Source organism: Stenella coeruleoalba (assembly GCF_951394435.1).
Source record: "Stenella coeruleoalba genome assembly, contig: scaffold_88, whole genome shotgun sequence".
NCBI lineage: Eukaryota > Metazoa > Chordata > Mammalia > Artiodactyla > Delphinidae > Stenella > Stenella coeruleoalba.
The window spans coordinates 897,198-914,047 of record NW_027645889.1 but is presented as its reverse complement, the minus strand read 5'-3'; positions in this window follow the sequence as shown (position 1 = coordinate 914,047).

Sequence of the window (16,850 nt, the reverse complement as noted above, 5' to 3'; positions counted from 1 at the left end):
CGTTTATGCCCCTGTACACATGCTTGATTCTCTTTCGGAGACATAGCAATCCATAGGTTTTAAGATACTTACTAGTCAGGTACATTCTTAGGCGTTTAATATGCGGTGTTGAGTCCATTTCGTTGAGCAAGGAGTAGCTCTTGTCTATTCCATATTTGGCTTAAGGAACTTTATCTGTGCTCATTTCAATCTCTGGTTTTATGCAGCACCCCAACTCACCTTTACCCTTAAGCAAGCATAAGTTGGTTTTCTAAATTTGAGACCCTGTTCTGTTCTGTAATTCAGTTCCTGTGTAGCCAAGTTTCCATTCCGTGTATTAGTGATATCTTATGATGTTTCTTTTTCTGTGTGACTTATTTCAGTTAGAATCATCATACCTGAATCCACTCATTGTGCTGCTAAGGGCGTGATGACATAGATTTCATTGCTGAGTGTTATTGCTTTGTAAGTAAATACCACAGCTTCTTTATCCATTTTTCATTTTCTGCGATGTTGAACTTGTACTATAAACGAGGTTCTTGTAAACAGAGCCGTCCCAAACATTGGGGTGGCTGTGTCTTTTTGATTTTAATTTCCCTAAGCTATAGGACCATAAGTGGAAGTGCCCTAGGCTCTGTTGCTTTGTTTTTTAGATGTTTCAGGAAACACCATACACTTCTCCCGAGTGTCTGTTGGCAATTTACATCCCGCCCATCAGCATAACAAGGCTCCCAGTTCTCCATGGCCTGTCCTGCCTTTCTGGATTTTACACTTTTTTCAGATGGCCCTTTTGACCGGGGGGAAGTGAGACTTCATTGTAGTGCAGATTTCCTTTGCAAGTTTGCTTGGTTGGCCAAAAAGTGCGTATGCGTTTTTTCCTGAATATATTCAGGAAAAAACGCATACGCCCTTTTTGGCCAAGTGCATCATTGTGGACGTTCTGCCTCTTTTCCTATGCTTTCAATGCAATTCCAGTCTACCTCCTGAAATCGGTTTCCTGCAATTCTGCCCCGCTTTCAAGTCCTCTTGGCAGCCTTACTTCAGTCTATTTTTGGACGATAGCTGTCATTTATAACTCTGCAGGTTTGTGAATTACAGTGACCCTGAGCTCCTTTCTTCAACTCGCTTTCTTGTGACCTGGCCGCAACACCGCAGGATGGCTTCAGGCCCTAATCTGGTTCCGGCCCGGCATGCTGAGCCTTTGGTTAATTCCTCTTCCTGGTGGGAAATGAGAGTTAAATTTGCCCGTCCAGACACCTGCAGCTAGCCTCTCATTGGTTCTCGCTATTCCTGTTCATCTTCCGCAGAAATTGCAAACTGGGCCAAACAGGAGGTTAAAGGCGCTGACTCTCCAAGTGGGGAGAGTGTTAGTAAAGCGTCTGGAATGTTGCACCCGAGTACCAGGGGAGGAAAACTGAGACATATTTGAACACGTCTCCCGATCACATGGTTGATCATACTCTGGGTTCCACATGCATGTTTTAGCTGAAGGAAGAATACCTAAAACCTGGGTAGTTGAAACCCGTGGAATGGGTACCATGCAATATGACTTCAAAGGTCTTCATTTGCTCACCGAACCTCTCCAATCCTATCACTGCTGCGTTTATGCCCCTGTACACATGCTTGATTCTCTTTCGGAGACATAGCAATCCCTAGGTTTTAAGATACTTACTAGTCTGGTACATTCTTAGGCATTTAATATGCGGTGTTTAGTCCATTTCTTTGAGCAAGGAGTAGCTCTTGTCTATTCCATATTTGGCTTAAGGAACTTTATCTGTGCTCATTTCAATCTCTGGTTTTATGCAGCACCCCAACTCACCTTTCCCCTTAAGCAAGCATAAGTTGGTTTTCTAAATTTGAGACCCTGTTCTGTTCTGTAATTCAGTTCCTGTGTAGCCAAGTTTACATTCCGTGTATTAGTGATATCTTATGATGTTTCTTTTTCTGTGTGACTTATTTCAGTTAGAATCATCGTACCTGAATCCACTCATTATGCTGCCACGGGCCTGATGACATAGATTTCATTGCTGAGTGATACTGCATTGTACGTAAGTACCACAAGTTCTTTATCCATTTTTCACTTTCTGTGATATTGAACTTGTACGGTAAATGAGGTTCTTGTAAACGGAGGCGTCCCAAACTTTGGGGTGGCTGTGTCTTTTTGATTTTAATTTCCCTAAGCTATAGGACCATAAGTGGAAGTGCCCTAGGCTCTGTTGCTTTGTTTTTTAGATGTTTCAGGAAACACCATACACTTCTCCCGAGTGTCTGTTGGCAATTTACATCCCGCCCATCAGCATAACAAGGCTCCCAGTTCTCCATGGCCTGTCCTGCCTTTCTGGATTTTACACTTTTTTCAGATGGCCCTTTTGACCGGGGGGAAGTGAGACTTCATTGTAGTGCAGATTTCCTTTGCAAGCTTGCTTGGTTGGCCAAAAAGGGCGTATGCGTTTTTTCCTGAATATATTCAGGAAAAAACGCATACGCCCTTTTTGGCCAAGTGCATCATTGTGGACGTTCTGCCTCTTTTCCTATGCTTTCAATGCAATTCCAGTCTACCTCCTGAAATCGGTTTCCTGCAATTCTGCCCCGCTTTCAAGTCCTCTTGGCAGCCTTACTTCAGTCTATTTTTGGACGATAGCTGTCATTTATAACTCTGCAGGTTTGTGAATTACAGTGACCCTGAGCTCCTTTCTTCAACTCGCTTTCTTGTGACCTGGCCACAACACCGCAGGATGGCTTCAGGCCCTAATCTGGTTCCGGCACGACACGCTGAGCCTTTGGTTATTTCCTCTTCCTGGTGGGAAATGAGAGTTAAATTTGCCCGTCCAGACACCTCCAGCTAGTCTCTCATTGGTTCTCGCTATTCCTGTTCATCTTCCGCAGAAATTGCAAACTGGGCCAAACAGGAGGTTAAAGGGACTGACTCTCCAAATCGGGAGAGTGTTAGTAAAGCGTCTGGAATGTTGCACCCGAGTACCAGGGTACGAAAACTGAGACATATTTGAACACGTCTCCCGATCACATGGTTGATCATACTGTAGGTTCCATATGCATGTTTTAGCTGAAGGGAGAATACCTTAAACCTGGGTAGTTGAAACCCGTGGAATGGGTACCATGCAATATGACTTCAAAGGGTCTTCATTTGCTCACGAACCTCTCCAATCCTATCACTGCTGCATTTATGCCCCTGTACACATGCTTGATTCTCTTTTGGAGACATAGCAATCCATAGGTTTTAAGATACTTACTAGTCAGGTACATTCTTAGGCGTTTAATATGCGGTGTTGAGTCCATTTCGTTGAGCAAGGAGTAGCTCTTGTCTATTCCATATTTGGCTTAAGGAACTTTATCTGTGCTCATTTCAATCTCTGGTTTTATGCAGCACCCCAACTCACCTTTCCCCTTAAGCAAGCATAAGTTGGTTTTCTAAATTTGAGACCCTGTTCTGTTCTGTAATTCAGTTCCTGTGTAGCCAAGTTTACATTCCGTGTATTACTGATATCTTATGATGTTTCTTTTTCTGTGTGACTTATTTCAGTTAGAATCATCATACCTGAATCCACTCATTGTGCTGCTAAGGGCCTGATGACATAGATTTCATTGCTGAGTGATATTGCTTTGTAAGTAAATACCACAACTTCTTTATCCATTTTTCACTTTCTGCGATGTTGAACTTGTACTGTAAATGAGGTTCTTGTAAACAGAGGCGTCCCAAACTTTGGGGTGGCTGTGTCTTTTTTATTTTAATTTCCCTAAGCTATAGGACCATAAGTGGCAGTGCCCTAGGCTCTGTTGCTTTGTTTTTTAGATGTTTCAGGAAACACCATACACTTCTCCTGTGTGTCTGTTGGTAATTTACACCCCCCCCCCATCAGCATAACAAGGCTCCCAGTTCTCCATGGCCTGTCCTGCCTTTCTGGATTTTACACTTTTTTCAGATGGCCCTTTTGACCGGGGGGAAGTGAGACTTCATTGTAGTGCAGATTTCCTTTGCAAGCTTGCTTGGTTGGCCAAAAAGGGCGTATGCGTTTTTTCCTGAATATATTCAGGAAAAAACGCATACGCCCTTTTTGGCCAAGTGCATCATTGTGGACGTTCTGCCTCTTTTCCTATGCTTTCAATGCAATTCCAGTCTACCTCCTGAAATCGGTTTCCTGCAATTCTGCCCCGCTTTCAAGTCCTCTTGGCAGCCTTACTTCAGTCTATTTTTGGACGATAGCTGTCATTTATAACTCTGCAGGTTTGTGAATTACAGTGCCCCTGACCTCCTTTCTTCAACTCGCTTTCTTGTGACCTGGCCGCAACACCGCAGGATGGCTTCAGGCCCTAATCTGGTTCTGGCACGGCACGTTGAGCCTTTGGTTAATTCCTCTTCCTGGTGGGAAATGAGAGTTAAATTTGCCCATCCAGACACCTCCAGCTAGTCTCTCATTGGTTCTCGCTATTCCTGTTCATCTTCCACAGAAATTGCAAACTGGGCCAAACAGGAGGTTAAAGGGAATGACTCTCCAAGTCGGGAGAGTGTTAGTAAAGCGTCTGGAATGTTGCACCCGAGTACCAGGGTACGAAAACTGAGACATATTTGAACACGTCTCCCGATCACATGGTTGATCATACTCTGGGTTCCACATGCATGTTTTAGCTGAAGGAAGAATACCTAAAACCTGGGTAGTTGAAACCCGTGGAATGGGTACCATGCAATATGACTTCAAAGGGTCTTCATTTGCTCTCCGAACATCTCCAATCCTATCACTGCTGCGTTTATGCCCCTGTACACATGCTTGATTCTCTTTTGGAGACATAGCAATCCATAGGTTTTAAGATACTTACTAGTCAGGTACATTCTTAGGCGTTTAATATGCGGTGTTGAGTCCATTTCGTTGAGCAAGGAGTAGCTCTTGTCTATTCCATATTTGGCTTAAGGAACTTTATCTGTGCTCATTTCAATCTCTGGTTTTATGCAGCACCCCAACTCACCTTTCCCCTTAAGCAAGCATAAGTTGGTTTTCTAAATTTGAGAACCTGTTCTGTTCTGTAATTCAGTTCCTGTGTAGCCAAGTTTACATTCCGTGTATTACTGATATCTTATGATGTTTCTTTTTCTGTGTGACTTATTTCAGTTAGAATCATCGTACCTGAATCCACTCATGATGCTGCTACGGGCCTGATGACATAGATTTCATTGCTGAGTGATACTGCATTGTACGTAAGTACCACAAGTTCTTTATCCATTTTTCACTTTCTGTGATATTGAACTTGTACGGTAAACGAGGTTCTTGTAAACAGAGGCGTCCCAAACTTTGGGGTGGCTGTGTCTTTTTGATTTTAATTTCCCTAAGCTATAGGACCATAAGTGGAAGTGCCCTAGGCTCTGTTGTTTTGTTTTTTAGATGTTTCAGGAAACACCATACACTTCTCCCGAGTGTCTGTTGGCAATTTACATCCCGCCCATCAGCATAACAAGGCTCCCAGTTCTCCATGGCCTGTCCTGCCTTTCTGGATTTTACACTTTTTTCAGATGGCCCTTTTGACCGGGGGGAAGTGAGACTTCATTGTAGTGCAGATTTCCTTTGCAAGTTTGCTTGGTTGGCCAAAAAGGGCGTATGCGTTTTTTCCTGAATATATTCAGGAAAAAACGCATACGCCCTTTTTGGCCAAGTGCATCATTGTGGACGTTCTGCCTCTTTTCCTATGCTTTCAATGCAATTCCAGTCTACCTCCTGAAATCGGTTTCCTGCAATTCTGCCCCGCTTTCAAGTCCTCTTGGCAGCCTTACTTCAGTCTATTTTTGGACGATAGCTGTCATTTATAACTCTGCAGGTTTGTGAATTACAGTGACCCTGAGCTCCTTTCTTCAACTCGCTTTCTTGTGACCTGGCCGCAACACCGCAGGATGGCTTCAGGCCCTAATCTGGTTCCGGCCCGGCATGCTGAGCCTTTGGTTAATTCCTCTTCCTGGTGGGAAATGAGAGTTAAATTTGCCCGTCCAGACACCTGCAGCTAGCCTCTCATTGGTTCTCGCTATTCCTGTTCATCTTCCGCAGAAATTGCAAACTGGGCCAAACAGGAGGTTAAAGGCGCTGACTCTCCAAGTGGGGAGAGTGTTAGTAAAGCGTCTGGAATGTTGCACCCGAGTACCAGGGGAGGAAAACTGAGACATATTTGAACACGTCTCCCGATCACATGGTTGATCATACTCTGGGTTCCACATGCATGTTTTAGCTGAAGGAAGAATACCTAAAACCTGGGTAGTTGAAACCCGTGGAATGGGTACCATGCAATATGACTTCAAAGGTCTTCATTTGCTCACCGAACCTCTCCAATCCTATCACTGCTGCGTTTATGCCCCTGTACACATGCTTGATTCTCTTTCGGAGACATAGCAATCCCTAGGTTTTAAGATACTTACTAGTCTGGTACATTCTTAGGCATTTAATATGCGGTGTTTAGTCCATTTCTTTGAGCAAGGAGTAGCTCTTGTCTATTCCATATTTGGCTTAAGGAACTTTATCTGTGCTCATTTCAATCTCTGGTTTTATGCAGCACCCCAACTCACCTTTACCCTTAAGCAAGCATAAGTTGGTTTTCTAAATTTGAGACCCTGTTCTGTTCTGTAATTCAGTTCCTGTGTAGCCAAGTTTACATTCCGTGTATTACTGATATCTTATGATGTTTCTTTTTCTGTGTGACTTATTTCAGTTAGAATCATCATACCTGAATCCACTCATTGTGCTGCTAAGGGCCTGATGACACAGATTTCATTGCTGAGTGATATTGCTTTGTAAGTAAATACCACAACTTTTTTATCCATTTTTCACTTTCTGCGATGTTGAACTTGTACTGTAAACGAGGTTCTTGTAAACAGAGCCGTTCGAAACTTTGGGGTGGCTGTGTCTTTTTGATTTTAATTTCCCTAAGCTATAGGACCATAAGTGGAAGTGCCCTAGGCTCTGTTGCTTTGTTTTTTAGATGTTTCAGGAAATACCATACACTTCTCCCGAGTGTCTGTTGGCAATTTACATCCCGCCCATCAGCATAACAAGGCTCCCAGTTCTCCATGGCCTGTCCTGCCTTTCTGGATTTTACACTTTTTTCAGATGGCCCTTTTGACCGGGGGGAAGTGAGACTTCATTGTAGTGCAGATTTCCTTTGCAAGCTTGCTTGGTTGGCCAAAAAGGGCGTATGCGTTTTTTCCTGAATATATTCAGGAAAAAACGCATACGCCCTTTTTGGCCAAGTGCATCATTGTGGACGTTCTGCCTCTTTTCCTATGCTTTCAAAGCAATTCCAGTTTACCTCCTGAAATGGGTTCCCTGCAATTCTGCCCCGCTTTCATGTCCTCTTGGCAGCCTTACTTCAGTCTATTTTTGGACGATAGCTGTCATTTATAACTCTGCAGGTTTGTGAATTACAGTGCCCCTGAGCTCCTTTCTTCAACTCGCTTTCTTGTGACCTGGCCGCAACACCGCAGGATGGCTTCAGACCCTAATCTGGTTCCGGCCCGGCATGCTGAGCCTTTGGTTAATTCCTCTTCCTGGTGGGAAATGAGAGTTAAATTTGCCCGTCCAGACACCTGCAGCTAGCCTCTCATTGGTTCTCGCTATTCCTGTTCATCTTCCGCAGAAATTGCAAACTGGGCCAAACAGGAGGTTAAAGGCGCTGACTCTCCAAGTGGGGAGAGTGTTAGTAAAGCGTCTGGAATGTTGCACCCGAGTACCAGGGGAGGAAAACTGAGACATATTTGAACACGTCTCCCGATCACATGGTTGATCATACTCTGGGTTCCACATGCATGTTTTAGCTGAAGGAAGAATACCTAAAACCTGGGTAGTTGAAACCCGTGGAATGGGTACCATGCAATATGACTTCAAAGGGTCTTCATTTGCTCACCGAACCTCTCCAATCCTATCACTGCTGCGTTTATGCCCCTGTACACATGCTTGATTCTCTTTCGGAGACATAGCAATCCCTAGGTTTTAAGATACTTACTAGTCAGGTACATTCTTAGGCGTTTAATATGGGGTGTTGAGTCCATTTCTTTGAGCAAGGAGTAGCTCTTGTCTATTCCATATTTTGCTTAAGGAACTTTATCTGTGCTCATTTCAATCTCTGGTTTTATGCAGCACCCCAACTCACCTTTCCCCTTAAGCAAGCATAAGTTGGTTTTCTAAATTTGAGACCCTGTTCTGTTCTGTAATTCAGTTCCTGTGTAGCCAAGTTTACATTCCGTGTATTACTGATATCTTATGATGTTTCTTTTTCTGTGTGACTTATTTCAGTTAGAATCATCGTACCTGAATCCACTCATTATGCTGCTACGGGCCTGATGACATAGATTTCATTGCTGAGTGATACTGCATTGTACGTAAGTACCACAAGTTCTTTATCCATTTTTCACTTTCTGTGATATTGAACTTGTACGGTAAACGAGGTTCTTGTAAACAGAGGCGTCCCAAACTTTGGGGTGGCTGTGTCTTTTTGATTTTAATTTCCCTAAGCTATAGGACCATAAGTGGCAGTGCCCTAGGCTCTGTTGCTTTGTTTTTTAGATGTTTCAGGAAACACCATACACTTCTCCCGAGTGTCTGTTGGCAATTTACATCCCGCCCATCAGCATAACAAGGCTCCCAGTTCTCCATGGCCTGTCCTGCCTTTCTGGATTTTACACTTTTTTCAGATGGCCCTTTTGACCGGGGGGAAGTGAGACTTCATTGTAGTGCAGATTTCCTTTGCAAGCTTGCTTGGTTGGCCAAAAAGGGCGTATGCGTTTTTTCCTGAATATATTCAGGAAAAAACGCATACGCCCTTTTTGGCCAAGTGCATCATTGTGGACGTTCTGCCTCTTTTCCTATGCTTTCAATGCAATTCCAGTCTACCTCATGAAATCGGTTTCCTGCAATTCTGCCCCGCTTTCAAGTCCTCTTGGCAGCCTTACTTCAGTCTATTTTTGGACGATAGCTGTCATTTATAACTCTGCAGGTTTGTGAATTACAGTGCCCCTGAGCTCCTTTCTTCAACTCGCTTTCTTGTGACCTGGCCGCAACACCGCAGGATGTCTTCAGACCCTAATCTGGTTCCGGCACGGCATGCTGAGCCTTTGGTTAATTCCTCTTCCTGGTGGGAAATGAGAGTTAAATTTGCCCGTTCAGACACCTCCAGCTAGTCTCTCATTGGTTCTCGCTATTCCTGTTCATCTTCCGCAGAAATTGCAAACTGGGCCAAACAGGAGGTTAAAGGGACTGGCTCTCCAAGTCGGGAGAGTGTTAGTAAAGCGTCTGGAATGTTGCACCCGAGTAACAGCATACGACAACTGAGACATATTTGAACACGTCTCCCGATCACATGGTTGATCATACTCTAGGTTCCACATGCATGTTTTAGCTGAAGGAAGAATACCTTAAACCTGGGTAGTTGAAACCCGTGGAATGGGTACCATGCAATATGACTTCAAAGGGTCTTCATTTGCTCACCGAACCTCTCCAGTCCTATCACTGCTGCGTTTATGCCCCTGTACACATGCTTGATTCTCTTTCGGAGACATAACAAACCATAGGTTTTAAGATACTTACTAGTCAGGTACATTCTTAGGCGTTTAATATGCGGTGTTGAGTCCATTTCGTTGAGCAAGGAGTAGCTCTTGTCTATCCCATATTTGGCTTAAGGAACTTTATCTGTGCTCATTTCAATCTCTGGTTTTATGCAGCACCCCAACTCACCTTTACCCTTAAGCAAACATAAGTTGGTTTTCTGAATTTGAGACCCTGTTCTGTTCTGTAATTCAGTTCCTGTGTAGCCAAGTTTACATTCCGTGTATTACTGATATCTTATGATGTTTCTTTTTCTGTGTGACTTATTTCAGTTAGAATCATCATACCTGAATCCACTCATTGTGCTGCTAAGGGCCTGATGACATAGATTTCATTGCTGAGTGATATTGCTTTGTAAGTGAATACCACAACTTCTTTATCCATTTTTCACTTTCTGCGATGTTGAACTTGTACTGTAAACGAGGTTCTTGTAAACAGAGCCGTTCCAAACTTTGGGGTGGCTGTGTCTTTTTGATTTTAATTTCCCTAAGCTATAGGACCATAAGTGGAAGTGCCCTAGGTTCTGTTGCTTCGTTTTGTAGATGTTTCAGGAAACACCATACACTTCTCCCGAGTGGTTGTTGGCAATTTACATCCCGCCCATCAGCATAACAAGGCTCCCAGTTCTCCATGGCCTGTCCTGCCTTTCTGGATTTTACACTTTTTTCAGATGGCCCTTTTGACCGGGGGGAAGTGAGACTTCATTGTAGTGCAGATTTCCTTTGCAAGCTTGCTTGGTTGGCCAAAAAGGGCGTATGCGTTTATTCCTGAATATATTCAGGAAAAAACGCATACGCCCTTTTTGGCCAAGTGCATCATTGTGGACGTTCTGCCTCTTTTCCTATGCTTTCAATGCAATTCCAGTCTACCTCCTGAAATGGGTTTCCTGCAATTCTGCCCCGCTTTCAAGTCCTCTTGGCAGCCTTACTTCAGTCTATTTTTGGACGATAGCTGTCATTTATCACTCTGCAGGTTTGTGAATTACAGTGCCCCTGAGCTCCTTTCTTCAACTCGCTTTCTTGTGACCTGGCCGCAACACCGCAGGATGTCTTCAGGCCCTAATCTGGTTCTGGCACGGCACGCTGAGCCTTTGGTTAATTCCTCTTCCTGGTGGGAAATGAGAGTTAAATTTGCCCATCCAGACACCTCCAGCTAGTCTCTCATTGGTTCTCGCTATTCCTGTTCATCTTCCACAGAAATTGCAAACTGGGCCAAAGAGGAGGTTAAAGGGACTGACTCTCCAAGTGGGGAGAGTGTTAGTAAAGCGTCTGGAATGTTGCACCCGAGTACCAGGGTACGAAAACTGAGACATATTTGAACACGTCTCCCGATCACATCGTTGATCATACTCTAGGTTCCACATGCATGTTTTAGCTGAAGGAAGAATACCTTAAACCTGGGTAGTTGAAACCCGTGGAATGGGTACCATGCAATATGACTTCAAAGGGTCTTCATTTGCTCACGAACCTCTCCAATCCTATCACTGCTGCGTTTATGCCCCTGTACACATGCTTGATTCTCTTTCGGAGACATAGCAATCCATAGGTTTTAAGATACTTACTAGTCAGGTACATTCTTAGGCGTTTAATATGCGGTGTTGAGTCCATTTCGTTGAGCAAGGAGTAGCTCTTGTCTATTCCATATTTGGCTTAAGGAACTTTATCTGTGCTCATTTCAATCTCTGGTTTTATGCAGCACCCCAACTCACCTTTACCCTTAAGCAAGCATAAGTTGGTTTTCTAAATTTGAGACCCTGTTCTGTTCTGTAATTCAGTTCCTGTGTAGCCAAGTTTCCATTCCGTGTATTAGTGATATCTTATGATGTTTCTTTTTCTGTGTGACTTATTTCAGTTAGAATCATCATACCTGAATCCACTCATTGTGCTGCTAAGGGCCTGATGACATAGATTTCATTGCTGAGTGTTATTGCTTTGTAAGTAAATACCACAGCTTCTTTATCCATTTTTCATTTTCTGCGATGTTGAACTTGTACTATAAACGAGGTTCTTGTAAACAGAGCCGTCCCAAACATTGGGGTGGCTGTGTCTTTTTGATTTTAATTTCCCTAAGCTATAGGAGCATAAGTGGAAGTGCCCTAGGCTCTGTTGCTTTGTTTTTTAGATGTTTCAGGAAACACCATACACTTCTCCCAAGTGTCTGTTGGCAATTTACATCCCACCCATCAGCATAACAAGGCTCCCAGTTCTCCATGGCCTGTCCTGCCTTTCTGGATTTTACACTTTTTTCAGATGGCCCTTTTGACCGGGGGGAAGTGAGACTTCATTGTAGTGCAGATTTCCTTTGCAAGCTTGCTTGGTTGGCCAAAAAGGGCGTATGCGTTTTTTCCTGAATATATTCAGGAAAAAACGCATACGCCCTTTTTGGCCAAGTGCATCATTGTGGACGTTCTGCCTCTTTTCCTATGCTTTCAATGCAATTCCAGTCTACCTCCTGAAATCGGTTTCCTGCAATTCTGCCCCGCTTTCAAGTCCTCTTGGCAGCCTTACTTCAGTCTATTTTTGGACGATAGCTGTCATTTATAACTCTGCAGGTTTGTGAATTACAGTGTCCCTGAGCTCCTTTCTTCAACTTGCTTTCTTGTGACCTGGCCGCAACACCGCAGGATGGCTTCAGGCCCTAATCTGGTTCCGGCCCGGCATGCTGAGCCTTTGGTTATTTCCTCTTCCTGGTGGGAAATGAGAGTTAAATTTGCCCGTGCAGACACCTCCAGCTAGTCTCTCATTGGTTCTCGCTATTCCTGTTCATCTTCCGCAGAAATTGCAAACTGGGCCAAACAGGAGGTTAAAGGCGCTGACTCTCCAAGTGGGGAGAGTGTTAGTAAAGCGTCTGGAATGTTGCACCCGAGTACCAGGGGAGGAAAACTGAGACATATTTGAACACGTCTCCCGTTCACATGGTTGATCATACTTGGGTTCCACATGCATGTTTTAGCTGAAGGAAGAATACCTTAAACCTGGAGAGTTGAGACCCGTGTAATGGGTACCATGCAATATGACTTCAAAGGGTCTTCATTTGCTCACCGAACCTCTCCAATCCTATCACTGCTGCGGTTATGCCCCTGTACACATGCTTGATTCTCTTTCGGAGACATAGCAATCCATAGGTTTTAAGATACTTACTAGTCAGGTACATTCTTAGGCGTTTAATATGCGGTGTTGAGTCCATTTCGTTGAGCAAGGAGTAGCTCTTGTCTATTCCATATTTGACTTAAGGAACTTTATCTGTGCTCATTTCAATCTCTGGTTTTATGCAGCACCCCAACTCACCTTTACCCTTAAGCAAGCATTAGTTGGTTTTCTAAATTTGAGACCCTGTTCTGTTCTGTAATTCAGTTCCTGTGTAGCCAAGTTTACATTCCGTGTATTACTGATATCTTATGATGTTTCTTTTTCTGTGTGACTTATTTCAGTTAGAATCATCATACCTGAATCCACTCATTGTGCTGCTAAGGGCCTGATGACATAGATTTCATTGCTGAGTGATATTGCTTTGTAAGTAAATACCACAACTTCTTTATCCATTTTTCACTTTCTGCGATGTTGAACTTGTACTGTAAATGAGGTTCTTGTAAACAGAGGCGTCCCAAACTTTGGAGTGGCTGTGTCTTTCTGATTTTAATTTCCCTAAGCTATAGTGCCATAAGTGGCAGTGCCCTAGGCTCTGTTGCTTTGTTTTTTAGATGTTTCAAGAAACATCATACACTTCTCCTGAGTGGTTGTTGACAATTTACATCCCGCCCATCAGCATAACAAGGCTCCCAGTTCTCCATGGCCTGTCCTGCCTTTCTGGATTTTACACTTTTTTCAGATGGCCCTTTTGACCGGGGGGAACTGAGACTTCATTGTAGTGCAGATTTCCTTTGCAAGCTTGGTTGGTTGGCCAAAAAGTGCGTATGCGTTTTTTCCTGAATATATTCAGGAAAAAACGCATACGCCCTTTTTGGCCAAGTGCATCATTGTGGACGTTCTGCCTCTTTTCCTATGCTTTCAATGCAATTTCAGTCTACCTCCTGAAATCGGTTTCCTGCAATTCTGCCCCGCTTTCAAGTCCTCTTGGCAGCCTTACTTCAGTCTATTTTTGGACGATAGCTGTCATTTATAACTCTGCAGGTTTGTGAATTACAGTGCCCCTGAGCTCCTTTCTTCAACTCGCTTTCTTGTGACCTGGCCGCAACACCGCAGGATGGTTTCAGGCCCTAATCTGGTTCTGGCACGGCACGCTGAGCCTTTGGTTATTTCCTCCTCCTGGTGGGAAATGAGAGTTAAATTAGCCCGTCCAGACACCTCCAGCTAGCCTCTCATTGGTTCTCGCTATTCCTGTTCATCTTCCACAGAAATTGCAAACTGTGCCAAACAGGAGGTTAAAGGCGCTGACTCTCCAAGTGGGGAGAGTGTTAGTAAAGCGTCTGGAATGTTGCACCCGAGTACCAGGGGAGGAAAACTGAGACATATTTGAACACGTCTCCCGATCACATCGTTGATCATACTCTGGGTTCCACATGCATGTTTTAGCTGAAGGAAGAATACCTAAAACCTGGGTAGTTGAAACCCGTGGAATGGGTACCATGCAATATGACTTCAAAGGGTCTTCATTTGCTCACCGAACCTCTCCAATCCTATCACTGCTGCGTTTATGCCCCTGTACACATGCTTGATTCTCTTTCGGAGACATAGCAATCCATAGGTTTTAAGATACTTACTAGTCAGGTACATTCTTAGGCGTTTAATATGCAGTGTTGAGTCCATTTCGTTGAGCAAGGAGTAGCTCTTGTCTATTCCATATTTGGCTTAAGGAACTTTATCTGTGCTCATTTCAATCTCTGGTTTTATGCAGCACCCCAACTCACCTTTACCCTTAAGCAAGCATAAGTTGGTTTTCTAAATTTGAGACCCTGTTCTGTTCTGTAATTCAGTTCCTGTGTAGCCAAGTTTCCATTCCGTGTATTAGTGATATCTTATGATGTTTCTTTTTCTGTGTGACTTATTTCAGTTAGAATCATCATACCTGAATCCACTCATTGTGCTGCTAAGGGCCTGATGACATAGATTTCATTGATGAGTGTTATTGCTTTGTAAGTAAATACCACAGCTTCTTTATCCATTTTTCATTTTCTGCGATGTTGAACTTGTACTGTAAACGAGGTTCTTGTAAACAGAGCCGTCCCAAACATTGGGGTGGCTGTGTCTTTTTGATTTTAATTTCCCTAAGCTATAGGACCATAAGTGGAAGTGCCCTAGGCTCTGTTGCTTTGTTTTTTAGATGTTTCAGGAAACACCATACACTTCTCCCAAGTGTCTGTTGGCAATTTACATCCCACCCATCAGCATAACAAGGCTCCCAGTTCTCCATGGCCTGTCCTGCCTTTCTGGATTTTACACTTTTTTCAGATGGCCCTTTTGACCGGGGGGAAGTGAGACTTCATTGTAGTGCAGATTTCCTTTGCAAGCTTGCTTCGTTGGCCAAAAAGGGCGTATGCGTTTTTTCCTGAATATATTCAGGAAAAAACGCATACGCCCTTTTTGGCCAAGTGCATCATTGTGGACGTTCTGCCTCTTTTCCTATGCTTTCAATGCAATTCCAGTCTACCTCCTGAAATCGGTTTCCTGCAATTCTGCCCCGCTTTCAAGTCCTCTTGGCAGCCTTACTTCAGTCTATTTTTGGACGATAGCTGTCATTTATAACTCTGCAGGTTTGTGAATTACAGTGCCCCTGAGCTCCTTTCTTCAAATCGCTTTCTTTTGAGCTGGCCGCAACACCGCAGGATGGCTTCAGGCCCTAATCTGGTTCTGGCACGGCTGCTGAGCCTTTGGTTAATTCCTCTTCCTGGTGGGAAATGAGAGTTAAATTTGCCCATCCAGACACCTCCAGGTAGTCTCTCATTGATTCTCGCTATTCCTGTTCATCTTCCGCAGAAATTGCAAACTGGGCCAAACAGGAGGTTAAAGGGACTGACTCTCCAAGTGGGGAGAGTGTTAGTAAGCGTCTGGAATGTTGCACCCAGTACCAGGGTACGAAAACTGAGACATATTTGAACACGTCTCCCGATCACATGGTTGATCATACTCTAGGTTCCACATGCATGTTTTAGCTGAAGGAAGAATACCTTAAACCTGGGTAGTTGAAACCCGTGGAATGGGTACCATGCAATATGACTTCAAAGGGTCTTCATTTGCTCACCGAACCTCTCCAATCCTATCACTGCTGCGTTTATGCCCCTGTACACATGCTTGATTCTCTTTTGGAGACATAGCAATCCATAGGTTTTAAGATACTTACTAGTCAGGTACATTCTTAGGCATTTAATATGCGATGTTGAGTGCATTTCGTTGAGCAAGGAGTAGCTCTGGTCTATTCCATATTTGACTTAAGGAACTTTATCTGTGCTCATTTCAATCTCTGGTTTTATGCAGCACCCCAACTCACCTTTACCCTTAAGCAAGCATAAGTTGGTTTTCTAAATTTGAGACCCTGTTCTGTTCTGTAATTCAGTTCCTGTGTAGCCAAGTTTACATTCCGTGTATTACTGATATCTTATGATGTTTCTTTTTCTGTGTGACTTACTTCAGTTAGAATCATCATACCTGAATCCACTCATTGTGCTGCTAAGGGCCTGATGACACAGATTTCATTGCTGAGTGATATTGCTTTGTAAGTAAATACCACAACTTCTTTATCCATTTTTCACTTTCTGCGATGTTGAACTTGTACTGTAAACGAGGTTCTTGTAAACACAGCCGTTCCAAACTTCGGGGTGGCTGTGTCTTTTTGATTTTAATTTCCCTAAGCTATAGGACAATAAGTGGAAGTGCCCTAGGTTCTGTTGCTTTGTTTTTTAGATGTTTCAGGAAACACCATACACTTCTCCCGAGTGGTTGCTGGCAATTTACATCCCGCCCATCAGCATAACAAGGCTCCCAGTTCTCCATGGCCTGTCCTGCCTTTCTGGATTTTACACTTTTTTCAGATGGCCCTTTTGACCGGGGGGAAGTGAGACTTCATTGTAGTGCAGATTTCCTTTGCAAGCTTGCTTGGTTGGCCAAAAAGGGCGTATGCGTTTTTTCCTGAATATATTCAGGAAAAAACGCATACGCCCATTTTGGCCAAGTGCATCATTGTGGACGTTCTGCCTCTTTTCCTATGCTTTCAATGCAATTCCAGTCTACCTCCTGAAATCGGTTTCCTGCAATTCTGCCCCGCTTTCAAGTCCTCTTGGCAGCCTTACTTCAGTCTATTTTTGGACGATAGCTGTCATTTATAACT